We start from the raw sequence: 23,672 nt of genomic DNA, 5'->3' as shown, positions 1-23,672 counted from the left end.
GAATAATAGAGTTGCTGTTTTTTATCAAAATCCTCTTTTTTACTTCTTGAGCCGAATAACAGAGTTGCTGTTTTTGTTCATCAAAATCCTCTTTTTCCTTCTTGAGCCGAATAACAGAGATGTCCTTTTTTGATCAAACTGCTCATTTTTCCTCTTAAGCCAAAAAGCGGAATTACTGTTTTTTGATCAAAATCCTCTTTTTTTTTCTCTTGAGCCGAATAACGGAGTTGCTGTTTTTTGATCAAACTTCTCTTTTTTCTTCTTGAGCCGAATAATAGAGTTGCTGTTTTTTTTCAAAATCCTCTTTTTTTTCTCTTGAGCCGAATAACGGAGTTGCTGTTTTTTGATCAAACTCCTCTTTTTTCTTCTTGAGCCGAATAATAGAGTTGCTGTTTTTTTTTCAAAATCCTCTTTTTTTCTTCTTGAGCCCAATAACAAATATGTCTTTTTTTTTTATCAAACTGCTCTTTTTCCTCTTAAGCCGAAAAGCGGAATTACCGTTTTTTTTATCAAAATCCTCTTTTTTCTCTCTTGAGCCGAATAACGGAGCTGCTGTTTTTTTTTATCAAAATCCTCTTTTTTCTTCTTGAGCTGAATAATAGAGATGTCCTTTTTTGATCAAACTGCTCTTTTTTACCTCTTAAGTCGGAAAACGGAATTGCTGTTTTTTGATTAAAATCCTCTTTTTTTCCTCTTGAGCTGAAAAATGGAGTTGTTATTTTTTTATTGAAATCTTCCTTTTTTCCTCTTGAGCCACAAAATGGAAATGCTGTTTTCTGATAAAAATCCTCTTTTTTTCTTCTTGAGCCGAATAACGGAGCTGCTGTTTTTTTATCAAAATCCTCTTTTTTTCCTCTTAAGCTGAAAAACGGGATCATTTTTTTACTTTCAGCATAATGTTTTTAAAATCTGAAGCCGGAAAACGAGCTTGAACGTTCATCAATTTCTTTCACATCTTTCGGAGTAGACGATTGGGTGACAGGTACAAAACCTTTATCCCCATCATTAGCATCTACCTGTGAAAATAAATGGTGCAAGTTATAATTCTAAAGTTTAAAAATACATATTTTACAATATTTTGCTTTTTCTTTCTCTACACAAGTTTTTAGTTTATTTAAATCTTAGCCCATGGAAAGTATATTCTATTTTCTAGCATAGAAGAATCGAAACCTGTAAAATAGTACTTGTTTTAAAGTGTATGATGTGTATTGTTAGGACAAAAGTAATAAAGAAAAGGAATCCTGAACAAAGAAATAGCAGAATCTAATGGAATAGTTTGTTTAGGGTCGGATTGGCCCTCGATAGAACTCTGGATTTCGGAGATGGAAAGTCATGTTTGAGTTCGTAAAATACCATAAATATTTCTCGCACTTGAATATGTGAATGCGTTATAAGAATGGCAGCCAATATTTTAGTAGAAATGTTTGGTGGTGAGGTGTTTCTGATTGGTTGACTTCCCTTTTCTTTGTTTTTTTGTTTGTTCAATAATCGCATCTATACTTTTTTGTGTGAGCGGATAATGAAGGAGATGTCCGGACAGAATCTTGAACTTTGAACTACTGGTTTCAAAGTACCTGTTACGTTAATGATGGCCCGGTATGGCCAGGTGGTTAGGGCGCTCGACTTGCAATCTAAGGGTACCGTTTTCTAATCTCAGTTCCCTCAAACATGCTTGCCTTTTCAGTAGAGGAGCTAATCCCACTCTTCGTTGGCGAAAAAAGTAGCCAAGAGTTGGCGGTGGGTGGTGATTACTAGCTGCCTTCCCTCTAGTCTTACACTGAAATATTAGGGACGAGTAACGCAGATAGCCCTCGGGTAGCGTTGCGAAAAATTCAAAACAAACTAATGCTAAAAAGTCAATTAAATTTGTTTATTTTTTAAATTTCACGCAAAGCTACACGAGGGTTATCTGCGTTACTCGTTCCTAATTTAGCAGTGTAAGACTAGATAGAATACAGCTAGTCATCACCACCAACCGCCAACCCCTGGGGCTACTCTTTTACCAACGAATAGTGGGATTGAATGTGACATTATAATGCCCCCACGGCTGAAAGGGGAGGATGTTTAGTGTGACGGGGATTCGAACTCTCAGATTACGAGTCGAGTGCCTTAACTACCTAGCTATGCCAGGCCTCTTTTTAGCATTCCCCCAAAGAATAATTATAGCTATCTTACGGACGTGAAGACAAGGTCTATCATACGAGGATTAAAAATTGGTACTGCAATTGAGCTGTTCAATGCTTTCAGTATTTTTTGTTGTTGTTAATGACAAATACAAAGAAAATTGCTCTCCTGGTAAAGACATCTTTGTTCATGCATTTAGTAATCTGTAGTTTCGTCAAAGTGATTGTACGTAAATTAATTATTGCAATCTCTTATATGATTACCGCAATGAGGAAGTTTTGGAAGTAATACCTCACTTGCTCCTATTCAAATCATGTTAGTAAAACTAGGAATTGCATTAATTTACCTCAAATTGAACAGTTTCCCTTGTTGTTGTTGTTTGAGTAGGTTTGCCAACTTCTGGTATCAACGCCAAAAGCATCAATAACAGAAGAGCGGAACTGCTCGGAAACAAGGATGTCTCACTTATTTTCATATCGAACACCTTATCTAAACAAATAAAATGAGAAATGTAAGAGCCTTTATAGAAACACAACATTGGGAAAAAAGAAAATCTTCGAGGTAAGGAGGTGAAAGAAGATTTGATGGAGAACTTCGAATTCAATTTCTAACATGTTACCCTAGTAAATATAATTCTTATTTAGTTTACTTAAAAAAACAGTAAGTCATGAATCAACAAAGGAGGAACTTGCAAAATAAACTGTGATTTATGGGGCTTCCACCAAATGTTGATCCACAGAAACGTGATATTTCTGTTCCTAGATGGGTCCAGCGGTAACTTTATCGACTTGAAACTTTAAAATTTTTCATTTGATTTCCATGCTTTGCAATAAAAAACAACACAAACACATATTAACAGTATGCTGTGTTTTTTTTAAGATAATACATCGTTTGTTCTACAATACTTTGTTTACTATGCATAGAGATATTTCATCAATGTCTATTGAAGATCGGTAATAATTTACGAGTCAAAAAAGAATCTATATAAATATAAAAGTATTGTTTGTTTATGTTAATGTCACTACTTTGCAAGATGTAGATGGATCCTCACCAACACTGATGTGGAGGATATGTACAAATTTTCAGTTTTGCGATTTTTGGATGATTTTTTTTTACCCCTACTTCTCCCCTTCGTGATAGATCTTCACCAAATTTGTATGCTTAATGGGTGCATGGGGAAATACATAGAAATTTGCAGTTTCACATTATGTGTTTGGCAGTTTTTATGGGCGTTGTTTTTACAATTGCATATAAGAGAAGCAACTTTTCATGTCCATTAACCATAAATTTACATAATTTTCGTCCAGAGGAGGAATACTCCAACTAGTATTGAAATACGTCATTTAATTTAATTAAATTAGAATTAAGCTTAGGCGTGATTCATAAACTGTACTAGATACTTCAGAATACTTACTGTAAGGAACAGTTTATTTTAGAATGTAACATTTGTTTTCACAAACTAATTTCATATGGTGTTTTGGACGATTTTTTATTCACTAGAATTAATAGTAATATAACAACAAAAGATCCTGTTTGTATGTGTGTGACTACCGTAGCTTGAAGAGGATATAACCCAGAGACCTGAAACTTCACACGCATACAAGGGGAATTCTAAGGGTGTGCACCTGTGCATTACTGTTTAGATTTAACGTTTTGGCCAAGTTGTTTCCCTATAGCTCCATAATTTGTTTTTCCAATTCTCACTTACTAAATGATTTGTATTTTTCTGTTTGTTTTTGAATTTCGCGCAAAGCTATACGAGGGCTATCTGCGCTAGCCGTCCCTACTTAAGCAGTGTAAGACTACAGGGAAGGCAGCTAGTCATCACCACTCACCACCAACCGCTGGGGCTACTCTTTTACCAACGAATAGTGGGATTGACCGTCACATTATAACGCCCCCACGGCTTAAAAGGGGAGCATGTTTGGTGCGACAGGGATTCGAACTCGCGACTCTCAGATTACGAGTCGAACACCTTAACTCACCCGGCCATGCCGGGCCCATACTAAATGAACGATATATGGAGGTTCTTCTACCAAATATTCGTTTTAGACACAAACATGGAAATAAAAATAGATGTTTGAGAATTTAAAAAAAGTTGAATTGAACTAAATTGAAAAAAAAACATCAATAAACAGTGGGATGAAAAATATTAGAGAATACTGGATAATTATGAGAATGAAAAGAACACAGGAAGAAATAATCTGAAAAGCAAAATCAAAACTGTTTGTTTTAGAAAGAATTGAATTAAGTTCGGGAAAGAGCAACAGACAAGTCAAATAAAGAATTTGCACAATGAGATAACTATAGGAATAATTCAGATAACGGAGACATTTAAATGGTACATTGAAGTATCTATGAATCACGAGGGGACCTTAGAATCCTGAAGAGAAACGTGGATATTTTAATCTAATGAAAAATGTTTCACAATTATGCTACTAATATATTATTTTGAATTATTTAGTGGACACCTGTTCCGGTGGCTCTGCAGTAAGTCTAAACCACGCTAAAAATTGGGTTTCAGCACCTACGGTGGGCACACCACAAATTTCACATTGTACATATTTGTGCCTATCAATAAAAAAATAAGCAGGAAACACAAGACTTAAGATTCTACAAAGAAATATTAAACCCAGTTCATTATTCGGTTTTCTACTTATTACCAATTAGACTGGTTTGAGGGAATTCCACCCCTTATGAATAATCCCGAATATTGTCCTTCTTCCTTGTGAACACTCAACCTCTTTATTGGATAGGAAGCTGGCCTTTAAATTATTACAGATATTGAACAAACTGTGCAGCTTATACAGATCATCCATTACTCGGTTAAATAAGAACGTGATTAATAAGATGACAGTTGCTGCATATTTCTGATAGGCGTGTGCAGTGTAACGAGACATAAAAAGCTAGTATATGATTATGTTTTAATCGGTTTTAAAAACCACTTCCTAAAAGTTCACGGCTTTATTTTACTTTGTAGTTAGACCCAAAACTACACAATGGGCTATCTGTGTAGTATGGGGTTTTGGCGTTATAAGCCTTTAAAATTATCACTATACTACTAGCTTTATCCTGTTTAACTATTTTCCACTGATAACAATCATACTCGGTATTGTTATGTAACATCGAAGTTTATGACAGGAGAATTACTTAAAATTTAATTATGCTTCGTCGAACATTATGGAATTTTCTTATAAGCCTTCTATCCTCCCAAAATTTATTTCTGTGTTACACTGTTTAATTTGCATTATTGTACGAATGTTTTATCAGTAAACTTTCAGGTTTACACGAAATTCTTAACACGTATCTCATACAAACAATCTTACCGATATGATTACAATCTCAATACGCAAGTATAGTATTTCCTATTATAGGCAAATAAAATCTGCAAAATGGATCAAACTTTTAAGAAGTTAAACGAACACTTTTCAATCACAAAATACGCCTAGTAACTCGTTTTTTGTCGTTAAGGGATCAGTAACAATATATTGTTCGCTGGTATACTGTGATTCGGTATTGTTGCACTGTCAATCAAAAAAGACGTTATGCCAGTTAGTTTGTTTATAAAATATTTAGCATGCAGATATTGTTATTCTATTAAAGCTTGAATATTTTTCATTCAAAGGTTGTATTTTAAGTATTAAATTTGCCGACGTTTTCAGCAAACGTGACAACGTGTGTGTGAACTTTTAACGACAGTGGGGGCCTGGCATGGCCAGGCGCGTTAAGGCGTGCGCTTCGTAATCTGAGGGTCGCGGGTTCGCGCCCGAGTCGCGCCAAACATGCTCGCCCTCCCATCCGTGGGGGCGTTATAATGTGACGGTCAATCCCACTATTCGTTGGTAAAAAGAGTAGCCCAAGAGTTGGTGGTGGGTGGTGATGACTAGCTGCCTTCCCTCTAGTCTTACACTGCTAAATTAGGGACGGCTAGCACAGATAGCCCTCGAGTTGCTTTGTGCGAAATTCCAAACAAAACAATTTAACGACAGTGACATCTACTGATCTTCTGATCTCGTTAACTAAATAACGCGATAGTCTTTGAGTGTCTCTAATAGTCATGGCGTAAAAATTATTTTAATATTTTGTTGAAACCAAGCAGCATAATAAAAAAAAAAGTCGCTCGTTAAAATATGCTTTTCTTTGGTGTTTAAATGACACTAAATATTATTGAAACTTAAAAAGTTTAAGAACCATTTGATATATTAGAATAATTTGAAAACTTTAGTTTAAAACCTTTGAAGAAAATGTTCGAAATATATTTTGTTAATGTACGAATATAAGCATAAAATATCTAATACCGATTAGCTTTTCGATTACCAATATAGGAACTTTATGCACTCAAAGTATCATTATCAGATCTTTTGTCTTTATTATAATAATCCAGTGTGTTATGATATACAGTTGTTATTAATGCATCTCAAAATTTCTTTACAGATATATAACTTAGACTTTAAAGTATTGTCACAGGTAAATTAATATTTTAAAATTTTATCTATTTTATATCGTGTAATTGTTAATGTGTAGTGGTTAAAAAGTTCAGATGGTGCCTAAAGTGACTCCTCATGGAAGTTTTGTTACATAACTTTACGAGATGAAGCTATTCTATTTCGCAATAAAAACATGCAAGGTGCGAATCCTTAGGGTTTAGAAGAAGGATTTTTGTAGTGTTGGAAAGTTTCAGTTAGGTAAAGGAAGCATGATCCCAACAGGGCTACGTTGATAGGATACTCAACCATCAGCTATCAATCTCGCACCGGCGACAGTGAAAAAAGTAAAACAGTTTGTTAGTGAGAGTAAAACAATAACACAGCGGTTCATTGTAGACAAAGTAGGAACCTTCCTTGGAACTGTGAACAAGATAATTCAGATGGATTTTTATTTTACAAAAGTGCTGCGAAATCCATTTTCTCATCTCAAGCTCTTGTTAAACACGTAACATATTGAAAGAATATCTGTCTGTTATGAGGTAAATGAAAGTATGCTATCACACTGGACAAAATGTATATATATTTAAATGTCTTCAAAAATCGTTTTTTTTTTCCTTCATACAGTATTTCAGATGTTATTATAGAGTATATTTATAATGCTAAGTTAAAGACGCGGATAAAAAATGTCAAAAATAAGGCTAAGTACGTAATATATTGGATCAACATGAAGAGCAATATTCAGTAAGGAAATGCCAATTAGTGATAACTTCCTCAAGACAACGCATTCAGTTATACGTTCAAGACAGCATAGCATACCAGTTCCTTCAGAGCACGAATACATGCTATACCCTTCTTAGATATCTCCCATAAGTTTTGGGTCACTCATAATGGACCCTTAGACCCGGACTCGGTTGATTCGCTTCAGAGAGGAGTGAAAAAGTGGGGAAAAACAATGACGTTAGTAAGTTCAATGCCCCTTTTAGTTGAAATCGTGCTGCACAATAACAAGTTGTAACCATAACATATTCTGTCTTTGTCACTATTACACAGAAACAACAGCTGAAACTGATGCTCGAATTGGATGTAGTGTAATGGTTAGTGTGTTCACGTTGTTATTCCCGATGTTTGTGGTTCGAAATCTGTTGACGTAAAAACGGGACTCTTACCATCAGTTCCTTGTGTTTCAAAATTACATATTTAGTTGTTATTAAGCTATTTTTTGTAAACATTAACATAAAATGTGTGTATCGATAAATTGCGTGTGAATATACATTTTAAAAATGATAGACGTCTTTTATATATGCCGGTTAAACATATCTTAAACCTGGTACATTGTGGTAGTAACTATCGCTTCAAAATTAGTGAAAGATAGTCCTCGAATAGCTTTGCGCGAAATCTATCAAACAAACAGAAGTTTAAACGTTGGGTAGCTATAAAATAATGTTACCTTATGAAAAAGTAAATATATGTAAACAGTTATTCTTAGTTGTGGAAGCCAGATTAGAGACAAGTATACAATATGCGAGAATGTTCTGACTGTTCGCTTCTCTAATGTCTCGATGGATCAAACGTTTGGACGAAAAGAGAGTTTGATTAAGCCGGTTGTTTTCTCTAAATGATTAAAGAAATAAATAAATCTGCGGTTTCTATTAAAGCTCAGGATCTGAGATCCTTAATTATTTAGATTTATAGTTGCTTAGCGAGTATAAATAAGCCTAGACATTAATCAATCAGTATTTCGAAAGTCATTTCAAATTACTTTGTGTTTTTGTTTAATGCCCTATTCTTACAGCATACTATTTTGTAGGAATGCCACAGATAATTCTCAAGGTAAAATCTCATTTTCAAGATCCTTTTTGTCATTAGTGAATATTATTTTTCTTCTATATATCCTCTCTCTACGATCGTTTTTTAGCTGCAAATTTTATCAACGATTTTAAAAAAGAAAGCACAGATAAGTTCAAGCTTAAAAATAAAACAGCCAAGCAAATAAAACGAAAATGGTAATTGAAACAGATAAAACAAACCTATATTTTTTATTTATAGTCAGTAACTCTCACTGGATTCATATGCAGACTGCAGTTTGGCATAGATAACTAAACTTTTTAAACCTAATGACTCAAAATAAGTTATAAAATTACTGGTAAATGTACTAAAACACATATTATCAGAAACATGATTCATAACAAAACGATTTTCCGAGTCTCTACAATAACAACAACAAAAAACAAAAAATTTAAGAGAAATCAGCAAGTCTTCCTGTGATTGAAAGCTACACTATAAAGATTATAAGACTAAAATTCTGGGTTCAGTCTTTGTTAAGGGCATTGAACAACTAGCTTATGGTGTAGATTTGTGCTTAGCAACATAGAAAGACGAAAACAAGAATAGAGAAATTACAAAGTGAAGTTGGCTAACTTATGATAGTATGTATTTTCATGGTGTTAGTTGTATGCTGACTTTCGTAAGAGAAACGCTTCTCTTTATAATATATTCATAACACATACTTAATTTAATGAGACGGGAGAATGTTGTCCACGTGTAGATTGTAAAAATTTTCTTCTCTTAAAATCGCCAGCCTTTATTTGTAATTGAATTGTCCTACTTCACTTTTACAATAATCAGTTTTGTTGTTTTTTGTGTTGTTGTTTTATTTTGGGGGGGGGCTAGATTAACCTTCTAAACTTGAACTTCACTTTGGGGCTAGGTTGTTCCTCCTAAAGTTAAATTATTTTTACAGCTTTCTGGAGGTTAGAATGACTTATGAAACGTGGAACACTTTTATAATCAGCAGTCCTTCTTTGAAAATATGTTTTCCTTCTCTACTTAGGAACTATTTTTAATGTTCAATTGCATTACCATTTCGGATATTAATGTATTTTTCAACAAGTTTGTTTAGCTTAACAGCAATCTAATAACACTCAATAAGTTTCGAGATTTCTTAGTATAAAGGATGTCAATTGAATTATTAGAAGTATGTGCTTGTAATCAGTATTTTTCTCAAAAAATAAGTTTGCTGTGTAACTAAAAACATCAACCATATTCACGTTCACGTCAGTGCCTCACTGTTACGAAAAAGAATCATTCGATATTACGAATATATTTATATACATATTTATAATACTACCAAAATAATAACCTGTTTTCATTTACAAACACTGATGCTGAACTTTAACATTGTAGTTGATATTGTTACAGTGTAGTATAAAGTTTGCAGACGTTACACTTATTTCACAGATATCTTCTCAAAAACATTTAAAATGAAAAGTCTTAATGTTCAGTTATAATCAGTTCAAGATTCGCTTTGTGTAAATCACTGACGATAGAATTTACAGATTCCGAAACGTTTATTTAAATATGTTTCAACTGTTACCGAGGTGAGCTACTTATGTTATTAATTACAAAAACATAACAAGTGAAAAAGTGTAGGTATATGTGAAATACGACACGAGCTAGTTTTATCTTGGTTAAATCGAACATGGGAACTGTGTTTCTTACAGGAGCTCCCTATATAAAGTATTATGGCTTACCTTTAAATCAATCTCACTTACTGAGTCTCCATGGGTGTCTTCATTTGTTTCTCTCCTGAAATTTGCAAGATTATGAGGTATTGACGAAATGTTCTATACCTTTAATTACAAAATCCTACGCTGTTATAATTTATCTCTGACGTCATTTTGTATTAGTTACATTTGCACGTGGTCATAACGTTTCAAACAACCAACAAGGTAGCAATAAGTCGAACATGGTACGTCTTTCACGGGCTATACATAACTACGAAGTTTCTTAAACTAACAGGAGCCAGCACATCAATAGATAGGATTGATTCGCAGTTTCAACAAACCTTCTGTTCCCATACACTCCAAATTCAATGTATGACTACTGTGTCTCTAAGAAAAATTACAATACTACGCAAAGTTTTTAAGACCAACCTAACCGAATTTTGTGACTGTAATAGATTTTTATAGCTCCATTTGTACGAGAAGGGGTGCCTATTTTAAGAATTATTGGCCAATCACGGTTCAATTTACAGCTTTCAGTTGGCATTAAAAAATGTCCACAGTTTGCAAATGGATAGAGTAACTTTTAAAAAAGTCAACGTTTTTCAGATATTTAGCAGAAATTATTAAAAACTGTAATGGTGGATTAACGTTACTCCAGCTATCTCCACAGGACAATTCATGATTAGCTTGAATTGAAAAGCTAAATTATCGTGGTTACTAACCCTTCGAGATAAATATTTTATATTCAAAAAGAAATCCAAGTTTTTTTACCGTATCATTGATAAGACTAAAAGAAAACCCAGCCTCGAAAGGTACGAAAGATTCTTTTTAATTATGCAGCTAAGAGGTAGAAAAATGCCGAAGCTTCAAAAAAGGTGAATCTAGGTAAGCAGCACCGTAATACTGAGACAGTAACTGTCTTACAACTTCTGTGTAACATTACATGATAGAGTGAACAGGATAGATCACCTCAGTTTTCAGCAATATTATAACACACAATATGTGTATGCAGTCAAATGGACAATGTTGTTATAACTCCCAACCATCCAGACATTCTCATTAAAGCAAAGGCTGCAACAGCTGCAAAACTATTACAATAAGTGTCATAAACATGATATAAACTAGTCCTTACACAAAGGCTTTTTCTCCTTACTGTTTGTGCATGTTCAGTGTTGTTTTACCAGTATGTTTGTTACTCTGAACTAAATAAAAGACATTATTTCAAAAGAATTTTTTAAAATTTATTTATTAAATACACAAAACACAGTCATAAATGAGCAATCTATAGCAGTAATAAATAATAATAGTTATAATAATAATATAGTAATAAACAGCTTAGAGACATTAGTCAGGCCTAGTAGCTGCAAATGATAAAGGGCTCTGTCTACAATCATTACACTCAGTTATTTGAAATAGTTGGCATCTCTGAAATAAAAAAACATCATCTCCAAAATCAAAACTATCTCTGTCATCAGAAGTCACTTATACTGCATCTGACTCTGACAAGATTAAAGTTGAACCAAGCTCCACATCTACAAGTACTACTTTGTCCAATGACGCTGAGGTGTAACAGGCTGGTTCAACTAGCACAAGTCTCACAACTGATTTCACTTTGCCTGTACATTCTCCTGATCTGTCTCATGTTAATGTTGATGCATGTTGCTCTACAAGACAGCCTGAAATTGAAATAACTGCTGAAATGAAAATTTACTGGATTGTGGTAAAATGGTTCAGTCTGCAAAAAATGAAGAAACTAAAGCAAAATATCAAGGTTGTCGCTCGATTTCTCTGCTGATGATGTGGATTATTGGATTGCTTGTGGATCCACTGACTGTCAACACCACAATGGGTCATTTGGCAAATCTTGCCAGACTTTTAATAGTGGCAAACCAACAAGATACTGTTTACAAAAACTTTTCTTTGGGGTAAAAGCCAATAGTGAGCAATATAAGAGAGAGTGGTTATTGTATTCACCCTCAACAGTCAGTTTACTGCTTTGTTTGTAAACTTTTTGTTACTTAATTCTCCTCGCATTTTGGTGAAAGAGTGGGATGGGTTCAGTGACTGGCAAAGGACTGTTATAATTTATTATCATGAAAGAAGCACTACTCACCAAGACTCTATGATAATAAACTTAACTCACAGACAAGTGGTTTAGGCTTGCAACAAGAGTTGGTGAAACATATTAAAGAAGAGTGCAATTACTGGGAACATGTCTTGGGGTGTGTAATAGCTGTTATTCGTACATTCACTGAACATGAACAGGCTTTTCGAGGAACAGATGAAAAATGTGGTTCACTGCAGAATGGGAATTTTTTAGGTTGCTTGAGCTCACAGTGAGTTTCATCCATTTTTAGCAGGGCATATTTTGAAAGATGGAAATTCTGGAAAAAGAAATCCTTCTTATTTGCCCAAAACCACCTGTGAAGAACTCATTGAACCAATGGCTCAGAAGGTCCATGCGTTCATTGTTGATGAAGTAAATTCTTCTGGTTACTTTAGCTTCTCAGTTGACTCAACACCAGATCTATCACATATAGATAAGTTCAGTGTTTTACTTCGATACTTAAAAGATGGGCAGCCTATTGAACGCTTTTTAACCTTTCTGGAACTGAGAAGCCATACCGGTGAGGAAATGGCAAACTGGGTATTGCAGTACTTACATGAAGTTTGCAAACTTAATTTTTCAGAATGTAGGGGTCAGTCTTACAACAATGCTGCTAACATGTCTGAGCATTATATAGGGATGCAGAAAGAGATTTTAAAAGAAAATAAGTTTGCCATATATTTGCCCTGTGTAGCCCATTCACTAAATCTGGTAGGCTGAAACACTGATGACTGCTGTCAATTCACAGTTAATTTTTTATCTACAATGCATTTGCTCTATACATTTTTTCAATTTCAACCAGCCAGTGGAAAATTCTTAAAGCTTTTCTTGGAAATGAAAGTGTGTTAAAATCCCTCTATGATACCAGATTGGAGGCACATGCTATAGCAACAATAGTAATTTGAAGTCTTTCTTTAAGATTTTGGAAGCTTTGGAATGTCTAGTTGAAGACCAGTCACAAAAGAGAAACACTAAAAGACAAGCAGACAATATTGCAAATAAGATGCAAGAGCCAGAATTTTTTTTTATGTTGATCATGTAGGATGGAATTTTGCAAAAGTTTCATGAAGCAAGTTAAGTTCTGCAAAATGATAATGTGAACTTTAAAACATGTGCAGATCTGTACGGGTCACTAGCTGACCAACTACACACTTTAAGGCATGACTTTGAAAGATTTGAAGCAGTTGCAAAGGAAATACTACCAGATGTTAATTACAATGCAGCTTAAACTCGCAAACATGTCAGAAAGAAGGTACTTAATAATGGAGATGCACAAATAGTAGTTCTGAATGCCAGAGATAAACTTCTTGTTACCACCTTCTACACAATTGCTAACAAACTAGAAACCCAGATGAGAGGAGGATGAAAGGTGTACAAAGAAATAGCAAACAGATTTTCTTTCCTAAGTGATGAGCCAAATGATGTCACTTCATCTGCTGAAACTGAAAGGTACTCTCAGTGTTCCCAAAAGCTAATTAATGCTTATCCAGAGGACGTGGACAATAATCTCTCTGCTGATCTTTAGCAGTTTCACTCATATTTGCACCGTAAGTTCAGTGCAACAAAATCTGTAAAACCCAGATTCAGTCATGCTGAACTTTATAAAATAATTTCAAAAGACAAAATTGAATGTGCGTTTCCAAATGTAGACGTTGCACTGGGTAATTTTCAACATTAATGGTCACAAATTGCACAGCTGAGCATTCATTTTTTCAACTCAAGCATATTAAAAATCCTAACAGAACAACTATGCGACAAGACAGGCTGGATGCCTTGTCTCTGCTAAGTATAGAAGTAGATTTGTTGTGCTAAATTAGTTTTGAGGACTTGATCAAAGACTTTGCAATTAAAACACCTAGAAGAAAACTGTTTAACATTTAAATAGATATTAAGGTATAAGTAAATAATTTGCTTACAGGGTTTTAAGTTCAAAGTGAGAAATTATTGGCATCAAAGAGAGAATATTTTTGATAAAAGGGTTTTGAGTAAATCTTCCATTTTTGTTAACATCAAAGTGTGAATTTGTGAACATCAAAGTGAGAACTGTTAATTCAGAGTGAAAACAAATATACAGTAAAAATAATTCTTTTTAATTATTATTAATCAAAGAAGTGATTTTCCTCATCATTTCTAAATAAAAGGCCTCAGTAATTGCTTGATTTTGATCCATGTCCAATCTGTTAAATAAATAAAGTGTTTATTTAATATAGTTGTGAGGTTTGACCTGGAGGAAAACTGAAGGAGGATAATAAATTTTTAAACTTTTATTACACTTTCAGCACTTATTGAGTCCAACTGTCTTTTCAGTTAAGCAATGGAGAGGACGAGGGGGACACCGTCGTTGGATTGTGCTTAGGGCATCAGTTGCCCTTAATCTGGCCCTGAGGCCTAGGTAAGTTAACTACAAGTTGACCATGAAATATATTGGCATTTTGTAGCAAGAATATCAGGATTCAAAGTTGTGTACATTTCCATTGTTGTCAGTGCCCAGTACCCTGTAGAAGGAACGTTTATTAAGCACAATAGGCAGGTTATAAAGGCAGCACTTCCTTTTGCCACACACATGAATGTATGGAATAAGTATAGATCATAGAGTTATAACTAACTAGAGAAAGTGCTCTGGTCATGTGACCTTGTAACGATATGTGAAAGTCGACACCATTTTCAAAACGGGAATAGATGTCCGAATATCACTGACAGATAACTGCCAACTTCTCACACAATGCCTGAGAGTTGTGCTTGTTTTAATTGCACAGATAAGCATGAAAAGGCCACACGAACCTCCTTCCATAAGTATGTATTCACAGTGGTATTTCAGTATAAATTGTGAGCCTGGCTTTCTCAAAGAGAATTCGGATCACTTGAAAGAAATTAACAAAGATAGAAGAGACTATGCTCCTTTTTGATGTCATGGCAATCAAGAAGGAACTTGTTTTCAACCCAGCTGCAAAGAAATACACAGGATTTGTTGATTGTTGCCACTTTCAATTATCTTGTGGGGACTATCTAGCAACTGAAGCACTCATTTTCATGGTAGAATCATGTGGGAGATAGAAGTATCCAGTTGCCGACTTCCTAGTCGATCACTTGCCAGGTGACATTCAAGTACAAATTATTTGACAATTGCTAATTGCCCTAACCGATGTTGGACTTAAGGTTCATGGTATGGCATGTGGTACATCATATGCAAATCAGACAATAGCCTCAATGCTTGGATGCTCTCTTATAAGCAGTGCTATTCTACCTAACTTTCCACATCCAGCACATGCAAAAGATCTTATTCATTCCACATTTGATGCATGTCACATGCTTAAACTGGTGAGAAACTGTTTTGTGATGCAAGAAATCATCATTTATCAAGGTAAAAAGATTTGGTGGGACTACACTGAGAAGTTTCATGAAATCCAAATATCAGATAATTTATATTTAGGAAACAAACTGCGTGCCAAACAGATTTTGTGGCAACATCACAAAATGGATGTCACACTAGCAGCACAAACACTAAGTAGATCAGTGGCAGACACCATTGATTTTCTACATGAAGATCTCTGTCATCCAGACTTTGTTGGCAGTGGGTAAACAACAAACTTCATCAGAAGGATAGACAAGCAATTTGATTTATCAAATTCCAAAAATCCTGCAGCTGGTAAACAGAAGGCTCCCATGAAGTTAGGAAATTTAAATGCAAGGTTGAAGTGGCTTCTAGAAATGGTCTCTTTTATATTACAGGGTTCGAAGACTTCTAACAAGGGTCTGCAATGAACTGTCTTATGTGTGTATTTACAAGATGTCTCAGGATCACATTGAAATGCTGTTCAGCAGGATACGTCGTGGTGGTGGATGGAACAACAACCTTAAAACACTCTGCAATTCAAGTATGCTATTATTCGTCAGAATAATGATTACAATATTCTACAGTAGTTCATTTGTAATATAGTTGCTAAAATCAAAACTGGGGATGTTGCAATAATTTTTGTTTCTATTATTGTAAAATGTTATAATTCAAAGAACTCCAACAAAAGCAAATAATACATTATGAGTGTATATCAAAATAATTGCAATTAAGAAATACTCGCTAATTAGTTAAACTATTTAAAAGATTATGTACAATGTATTCCTTTTATGTATGAGACCCTGAGCTCATCATACATTTACATCTCATTATATAAATTTATGTAAAAATTGCTAAGCCGTGTATGCCAATTTAACGTTGTTATACATATAATACTGCACAACAATGTGACACTGTAAAAATGATTTTATGCTTAACATAGAACACTAACACGTACAATGTATAGAATATACAATGTAGTAGTAATATTTGAAACAAAATAGATACTTAATTAGCTATGCTGTTACCTTATTAACATTCAAAATTACAAAAATAATTTGTCAATAATACACTTTTGGTCAAAAAGGTTGTTACATGTTCGAAAAATGTGATTTTTGGTCACTTATATCATTTTAAAACTAAATTCATTTTGAGTGTTGCCCTTAAACTCTCAAGTTTTATTTCTCTACTACTATGCATTACCTGAGTTCATTTTGATTTAGTTTAATCCCTTGAACAAGGGAGAGTTCTAAGACTTGTCCCAAACACAGTGTCTGGAGTGAGGTATAAAAGCCAGGATTTTGGTGTTACAGTTGTACCGTACCTGTTGGGTTCAGGATATCCTGAATCACCACTTACTGCCATTTGTCCAGTGTATTTTCCAGAACAATTTCCGGCTGCAGCAGGACAATGCACCAGCTCATATTGCTCGCAATACACAAGATTTCTTGCAACAATGTGGTGTGTTGGTCCTTGAGCAACCACCATTAAGCCCAGATACCAACCCGATAGAGCATCTCTGGGATGAACATGGCCTTGCAGTCAGGAATAAGAACCCTACAGCAGTTACGCCAAGCACTGACTGAAGAGTGGGACAGAATTCCAAATCAAAGACTTCTTACATTAGTTGAAAGTGTGCCACGCTGCCTAGCGGACATTATTGCAGCATGTGGGGGCCACACACATTATTGAGTTAAATATTCTGATGTGAATGTAACTGTTGCACATTTACTGAAAGTTTCAGATTGATATTAAATATTTCCACAAAATGACGGTCTTATTTGTTTGACTTAGAAGTGAAGAAAAAAAGTCCATTTCTGGTGATACAGATCTTAAGTCTCACAGAAATTTCCATAAAAAAGACATAATCATGAAATATTACACCAATATTCATGTTATAAACATACTTACCAATAATTACCAAAGGAAAGACATTGCACACATTAAAAACACAAAAAAATAAAGGAACAAACAAGCTCAAAATATCACATGTAACAACCTTTTTGAACAAGAGTGTATATGATTATATATACATGTAGCATATGTAATTATAATGTGTGTTTTTTTAATTCAGCTGTGTTGCAACATAGGTGTTTCTGATGTTCTGAAAGTCCTTACATTCACCTGTTATTTATGCAAATTCTTTAATCCTATATGCCTATTCTGAAATTAAAATAGCAAAATTTAATACACCTTTGACATTGTATACATATAACATAACTAATGCTAGTTGGCCATACCTTCCAAATAACAGTGCATATTATGACTTATTTTTGACTATATTATTATGACTAGTAATATACATGTAGGTCTGATTATGTATTATTCACTGTAATCTCACAAAATGTATATTTGTTTGTTTTCTTATAGCAAAGTCACATGGGGCTATCTGCCGAGCCAACCAAAGTGAACGAAATGTACGACGTGTAATAGGTTGATATGTAACTAAAAAAAAATGATTGACAACTTAACAAGCTAGAACTATGGTATGCTAAACATCCCGACTGGCCACAAGTCAAAATTTCCCCTTACATCATTTTACAATGTACCAGACATGACGGGTTTCCAATTCAGGCAAGATTTCTGGGTCATAACAATTAGGGCCGAAACAGCACTGGCAGCATATTAGTCTTTATCATTTTTTATCTTCATGTCCATTTAATATTGGCTTCTACAAGATGAATGGGAATTAGCGCACAATGAACGGAAATAGCGCCTCGTTGCACATTTTGAAACTTAAGAGCCACAGGGCCTAAATTTGCCACTGGGCTTATAAAACTCTGCAGATTAGAGTTATCAATGTGGAATTTGAACATTTTTATATTCCAGACTGCCTACAATGCTTCTCAGTCACAAAAGTCAGGGAAATTTATTTGCTGAAATAAATATAAATAATGAGGTTATATATATAACCTCATATATATATATAACCTCATTGGCAAATTTAGACAGTATGGCTTGTACTCATACGTAAATATAGACTAAATTTCTACGGAATCAGGTACGTTATGATGCTCACCGGACATTATTCAACAATAAGGCTGGCAATTAACTGTGCATATTTACTTCATAACTGCTATAATCGCAGACATGTTTAGCCAATTACATGGTATTCTCAGCAAATACTCACCCCCTTCGAAACTCACATGTGCTAGTGTTTTGGTTGTGTGTTGTTCACATTGTTCTCGTTTTGACAGCCATTTTAAAACATTATTGCGTCACAGTCTGTGATCGGTCAATGTAAAAAACGTGCTCTCTCTCCGTCTATAACTCTATAGTACAGATCTACTCTAGGTCAGCCTGCACGGCTAGGTGAATTCATGGGGGCAATTTGCAAACAATCCCTAGCTAGCCCCATTGTGGCTGACACGCCATAATATATGTTGATAGGAAAAAGTTGCCGTACTTGGTATATTTTTACCAAATGTGGTAAATTTGGTAAAACCTTCATGAAATTTGGTAAATTTTGCTAATTTACCTGTTGCATGGCCAATAAAAGATTTTCAAATTTATTGCCTCCTTTATGTGAAATTTGACATTGTGGTAATGCTTTGTAAGGGCGAGTTTGAATGTCTAAGTGTTTGAATACGCTTTATAAGGGCTCATTGTGAAGATGCAAGATAATTTCAGACGATGATCTACCAATGACCTCAGCTTCACAAGAATAATGAAGTAATCACTGGACTCTTAACTCATGAAACATGCACATTAATTACAGAACGAAAATTCCTGTTAGCCAACAAAAAAAAAAATTATATTCCACAAAATACAACATAATAGTACTATAGTTAAACCACATTTACAAAAAGCAAATATATTGGTCCACTATTATGAAAGACCTTCAGCAATTTAAACCTGCCACATTTTAACTCCCAAGATCACAGTTAGATAAATAACTACACCAACATTAACCCACCACTTTTCACTCCAAGCTTCTCAGCCAACAACCAAAACATTCAATATAACAGTCCCAAAAGGATCAATCCTCTTGCCACTTCTATATATCATCTTCGCAACTACATTATTCTCCCTTACCTAACATATACTTACCATTGCTATTATGACGAAATAGTTATCTGTAGCACATCAAGAAAAATGCTAACATCAATTGGAAGTAGAAATTAAAATGAAATAAATCTAAATTTCTTTGAATCATATTGGACACGCACCTCATGTGGATAAATCACGTTCAAAACATACAAGCCTCAATCAGCAAGTGCACCAATTATATTAAATTCATTGATGATAAACACACAAGCTATTCAACAGACAAATTTCAGAATATATATAAAACATTTATACACCTGATAACAGAATTTGGCTTCCAGGTAGCACACAATGTCAGACACTAACTTTAAAAAATTAACAAATGAAACAATCAGATTAGTCCCAAAACTTCCACTTTAAGATAGATTAACAACGCTTGATTACCAGGACTAAAACAAGTAGAAAAAGAAACAAACTTACAGCTACATTACATAAAACGACAAACATGTATCAACACAAAATTTACGTTACAAAAAGAAAAACACAAATTAATCAACCACACACACTAACTGATGCTTGAAGAATATGTTTTATCTAACTGTCATGTTTATATTTACAGCCATGGCACAGGATACATATATTGTTAGATGGATTTCCTGTGAAAGTGGATTTTCTCTGGGTACTCCGGTTTCCCCCCTCTCAACAACAAAATTCACTTGGGCATTAAATCTTTAAGTCCCATTCCCTTTGGAAAGAGCCTTCTATCTCACTGATTTTCTTTCTTTCAAAATAATTCAAGGCCATATCAATTATATTTCATATTTAAATAATTATAATTGCAATTGGCATCTTAACTACAAAATTTAATCAACGTTAATTAAAAATTTAAGTAAACTACGTTCGAACTGGATGCAACGGAAACACCTTTTGGTCTCTTCACAACATCAACTGACAACTTTAATGATCAGGATAAAGAGGAAAACCTTTCAACAATAACATTTTCCAGTTTTCTCCGACCTCCTTCAAGGCTTTCCAGCAAGACATCTATGTTGGGTATAATCCTAGCAGTCAATATGTGACAATCCCTGAAGTGAAACAATTCGCTCTTGAGGTTGATGGAGAACGACTGTTCCTGAACATCCTCTTATGGGAAAAGCCCACATATACCATGTGGTACTTTATTCTTTCAAACAAAATTCCTGCCAACGTAATCGTTCTTAATCTTTGTAGCATGTAATATATTGTACCATAAATAAAATTATTTTTTACATTATGAGTCGTTGTTTATCTTGTTATTGTATTAACATAATGTTTTCTGACACACACAAAATTTAAACAGTTACAAAATCAAAATAAATAAATAAAACAACGGAATAACTTACAAAATTATTCAAAATAATAATTAAGATTATAATCATTGTGTCAGGATATTATACAACAATACTTTTTAACCATTAACCATTATAACTACTGGGTGAGTTAAAGCATCCGACTCAAAATCTACCGCTCACGGTTCGACGCCCGTTCAAACAAGCATGTGCACTCTTTCAATCATGGTGGCATTATAAGTTGAAGATCAATTTCACTGTTAGTTGGTAAAAAGAGTAGTCCAAGGATTTGTCAGTCAGTGGTGATGACGAACTACCTTCCCTCTAGTCTTTCACTCTTATTAAATTAAGAACGGCTAGTGTAGATAGGCCTCGCTTAGATTTGGGGGAACTTCAAAATCAGTACTACCAGAGATCCTTTTATTCTAATCAAATTCTTAATTTTATCGGCTTAACAAAGTGGTCTTGTTTCATAGCCCAAAATATTTGTAGAATCTTCACCTTTAGCAGCATATTTATTCTTCTTTGTTTATTGACTTCTCATACAAACTCTTATAAACATCTTTAGCTATACTACCTGTAGTTTATTAGCATAAGAACTCTGTACAGTACCTTTAGTAACGACCTGCATGTTTTCCTGTGTAAGAGTATGCGACGTATCGACTTATGTACCGTCCATCTATAGTTAGTAGGCTAGATGATTATTTTAGCACCATTAGATTGTGTATAAAAAATAATCTCTGAACAAAAGATTACGAAAAGGAGATTAAAACAGTTAGAAAGTTTGTGTTGAAATATAAAAAGGTTATCTTTCTTGTTGGTTTTCTTAGAAAAAAGCTACACATAGGTTATCTACTCTCTGTTTAACAATCGAAACCCCAAATTTTTTTTATTACATTTCCTTCAACGAAATGCTAACTATATAAAAAATCACTGTTTGATTTCTACGTTTTGAAGCAGTTGATATACGTAACAAAATTTAATAAAAGGCACTCTTAACAGTAAAAATTGTAGAATTATTGAACTTTGTGAAATGCTACTCGATGACTATCTGTACTAGTCATCCCTACTTTAGAATTCATAGACTAGACAGAGTGCAACTAATCAACACAACTCTTTGAATACTCTAGCTGAATAGTTGAACTGACCATCACATTTTAACATCCCCACATCTAAAAAGACAAATATCTTACATTAAGAGATTGGAACCTCTGATCAGCAGATTGTAAGTGCCCTAACCAGTAACTCAAACTATTTTTATTGGTAGTTTACCTGTTTCTGAAATTATACATGTTTAGAAGGAAATAAATAATCTTTATAAAAATTTCTAACTTAATTAATTAATTATTCATGTGTGACACTTTCACATACTTTTAAAGTGATGAAGTTCCTAATAGTAACATCTGAATAAATTATTTATATACAAACATCACCAAAGTTCATTTAATGTTATATGAAAAATCCTACTATACCATACACTTTCATATAACTTCAGAAACATCAAGGAAAGAACTAAAATACCTATAAAGATTTTTATATTAAATGATTTTAATGAAGTTCATCATATTAAAGTTTCGTTTGTGAAACAGATAAATCAATAACTTTAATTGTTGTTATGAGCCATCCTGTGGCACAGCAGTAAAACTACATAATTATGTCATTAAAAACCAGGTTTCAATACTTGTGGTGGGCAGGACACAAACAGCTCATTGTGAAGCTTTGTGCTTAAGAACAAACAAATAACTGTTGTTAAGAATGAAGCTTTGCAATAGTTTATCTCTGCTGTGCCCACCATGGGTATCAAAACCCAATTTTTAGCATTATAATTCTTTAGACTTGCCATTGTGCCACTAAAAAACAGTTAAAGAAAATATTAATTAAAACAAATCACGAAATCAAACCACTAGGTGTGACAGGCATAAATTGTATATCAAAGATAGCAAGCATTCCAGTAAACAAAAGAGAAGGTGGTGTAAACTGAACGAACAAGTCTGAAGCCAGAACATTAAAAAACTCCAGATATCCAAGAAGTGTTGTTGATGTTAACATGCTCCTACTGCTTCCCAAGATAGTCACCAATACCATTGTAGTCAGTTCAGTAAAGAGACACATAAATGGCCAGTATCAATTTGAGATCCTAATGTCTATGGAACTTCAGTAAATAATACAAGAAAAAAAGAGCTTCTTTTAATTCTCTAAGGGCAAAAGATGGGAAATGAACCTTTCTAACAAAACATCTCTTCCCAATAAATCCCAATAACAAACCAGTCAGGAAACCAAAGGAAGAAAGAAGACAATCTGACCATGACAGACATCAACAAAATCACCCAAATCATTCTCAAACTACTGAGGGGATCATTGATAAGCTTCAGAAAAAGTTGGGTTGAAGATAAAGACCTCCGAGAGGGCAGCTGTGAGAGTAAAACAAATCCAAGGAAACTATGGTTTATTTAAAGTGATCACATATTCCAATCCAGGCTCCGCACAGGACTGAGGGAGGTACCATCCATTCTTTTCAGACCTACTTGAGCTTCTAAGATGTTATACAGATTAAAAATTTATACTATACATGTTGATAAGACAATTTTAAAACTTCCAATCATCTTCAAATACAGAAATGTAAATCAAAGTCAAACCCTCATGTCAGACCATTTATCACATAATGTCTTTCAAAAATATGATTTTTGCTACATTATTTATCGGCAACAGAAATATTAAATTTACTGAATAGTATATAATATTAACTCATTGTGACAACAGCTTTTGAATTGTTCAGTCTATAGAGCCAAAGTTATCATTGATTTTTATCTTAAACATGGTAAGGAAATTATTTTAAAGCACTTATAGCTTACTTGAAAGTTAAAA

At 34.0% G+C, this 23,672-nt stretch overlaps 1 long non-coding RNA gene across 1 annotated transcript in view; it reads right to left on the bottom strand.

The window, feature by feature from the left end:
• Positions 1-399: 399 nt before the first annotated feature.
• The window catches only part of LOC143225162 (uncharacterized), a 47,222-nt gene continuing 23,949 nt past the window's right edge, over positions 400-23,672 (bottom strand). The window contains exons 3-4 of the long non-coding RNA XR_013013648.1: positions 2,471-2,613; positions 400-1,016 (exon numbers count right to left, since the gene is read on the bottom strand). This is a non-coding gene — a long non-coding RNA (uncharacterized LOC143225162). The remainder of the gene's footprint in view (positions 1,017-2,470; positions 2,614-23,672) is intronic.

Source organism: Tachypleus tridentatus, chromosome 9 (genome assembly GCF_004210375.1).
Source record: "Tachypleus tridentatus isolate NWPU-2018 chromosome 9, ASM421037v1, whole genome shotgun sequence".
Lineage (NCBI taxonomy): Eukaryota > Metazoa > Arthropoda > Merostomata > Xiphosura > Limulidae > Tachypleus > Tachypleus tridentatus.
The sequence above is the reverse complement of the archived record's forward strand: the minus strand, read 5'-3'. Positions and strand labels throughout refer to the sequence as shown.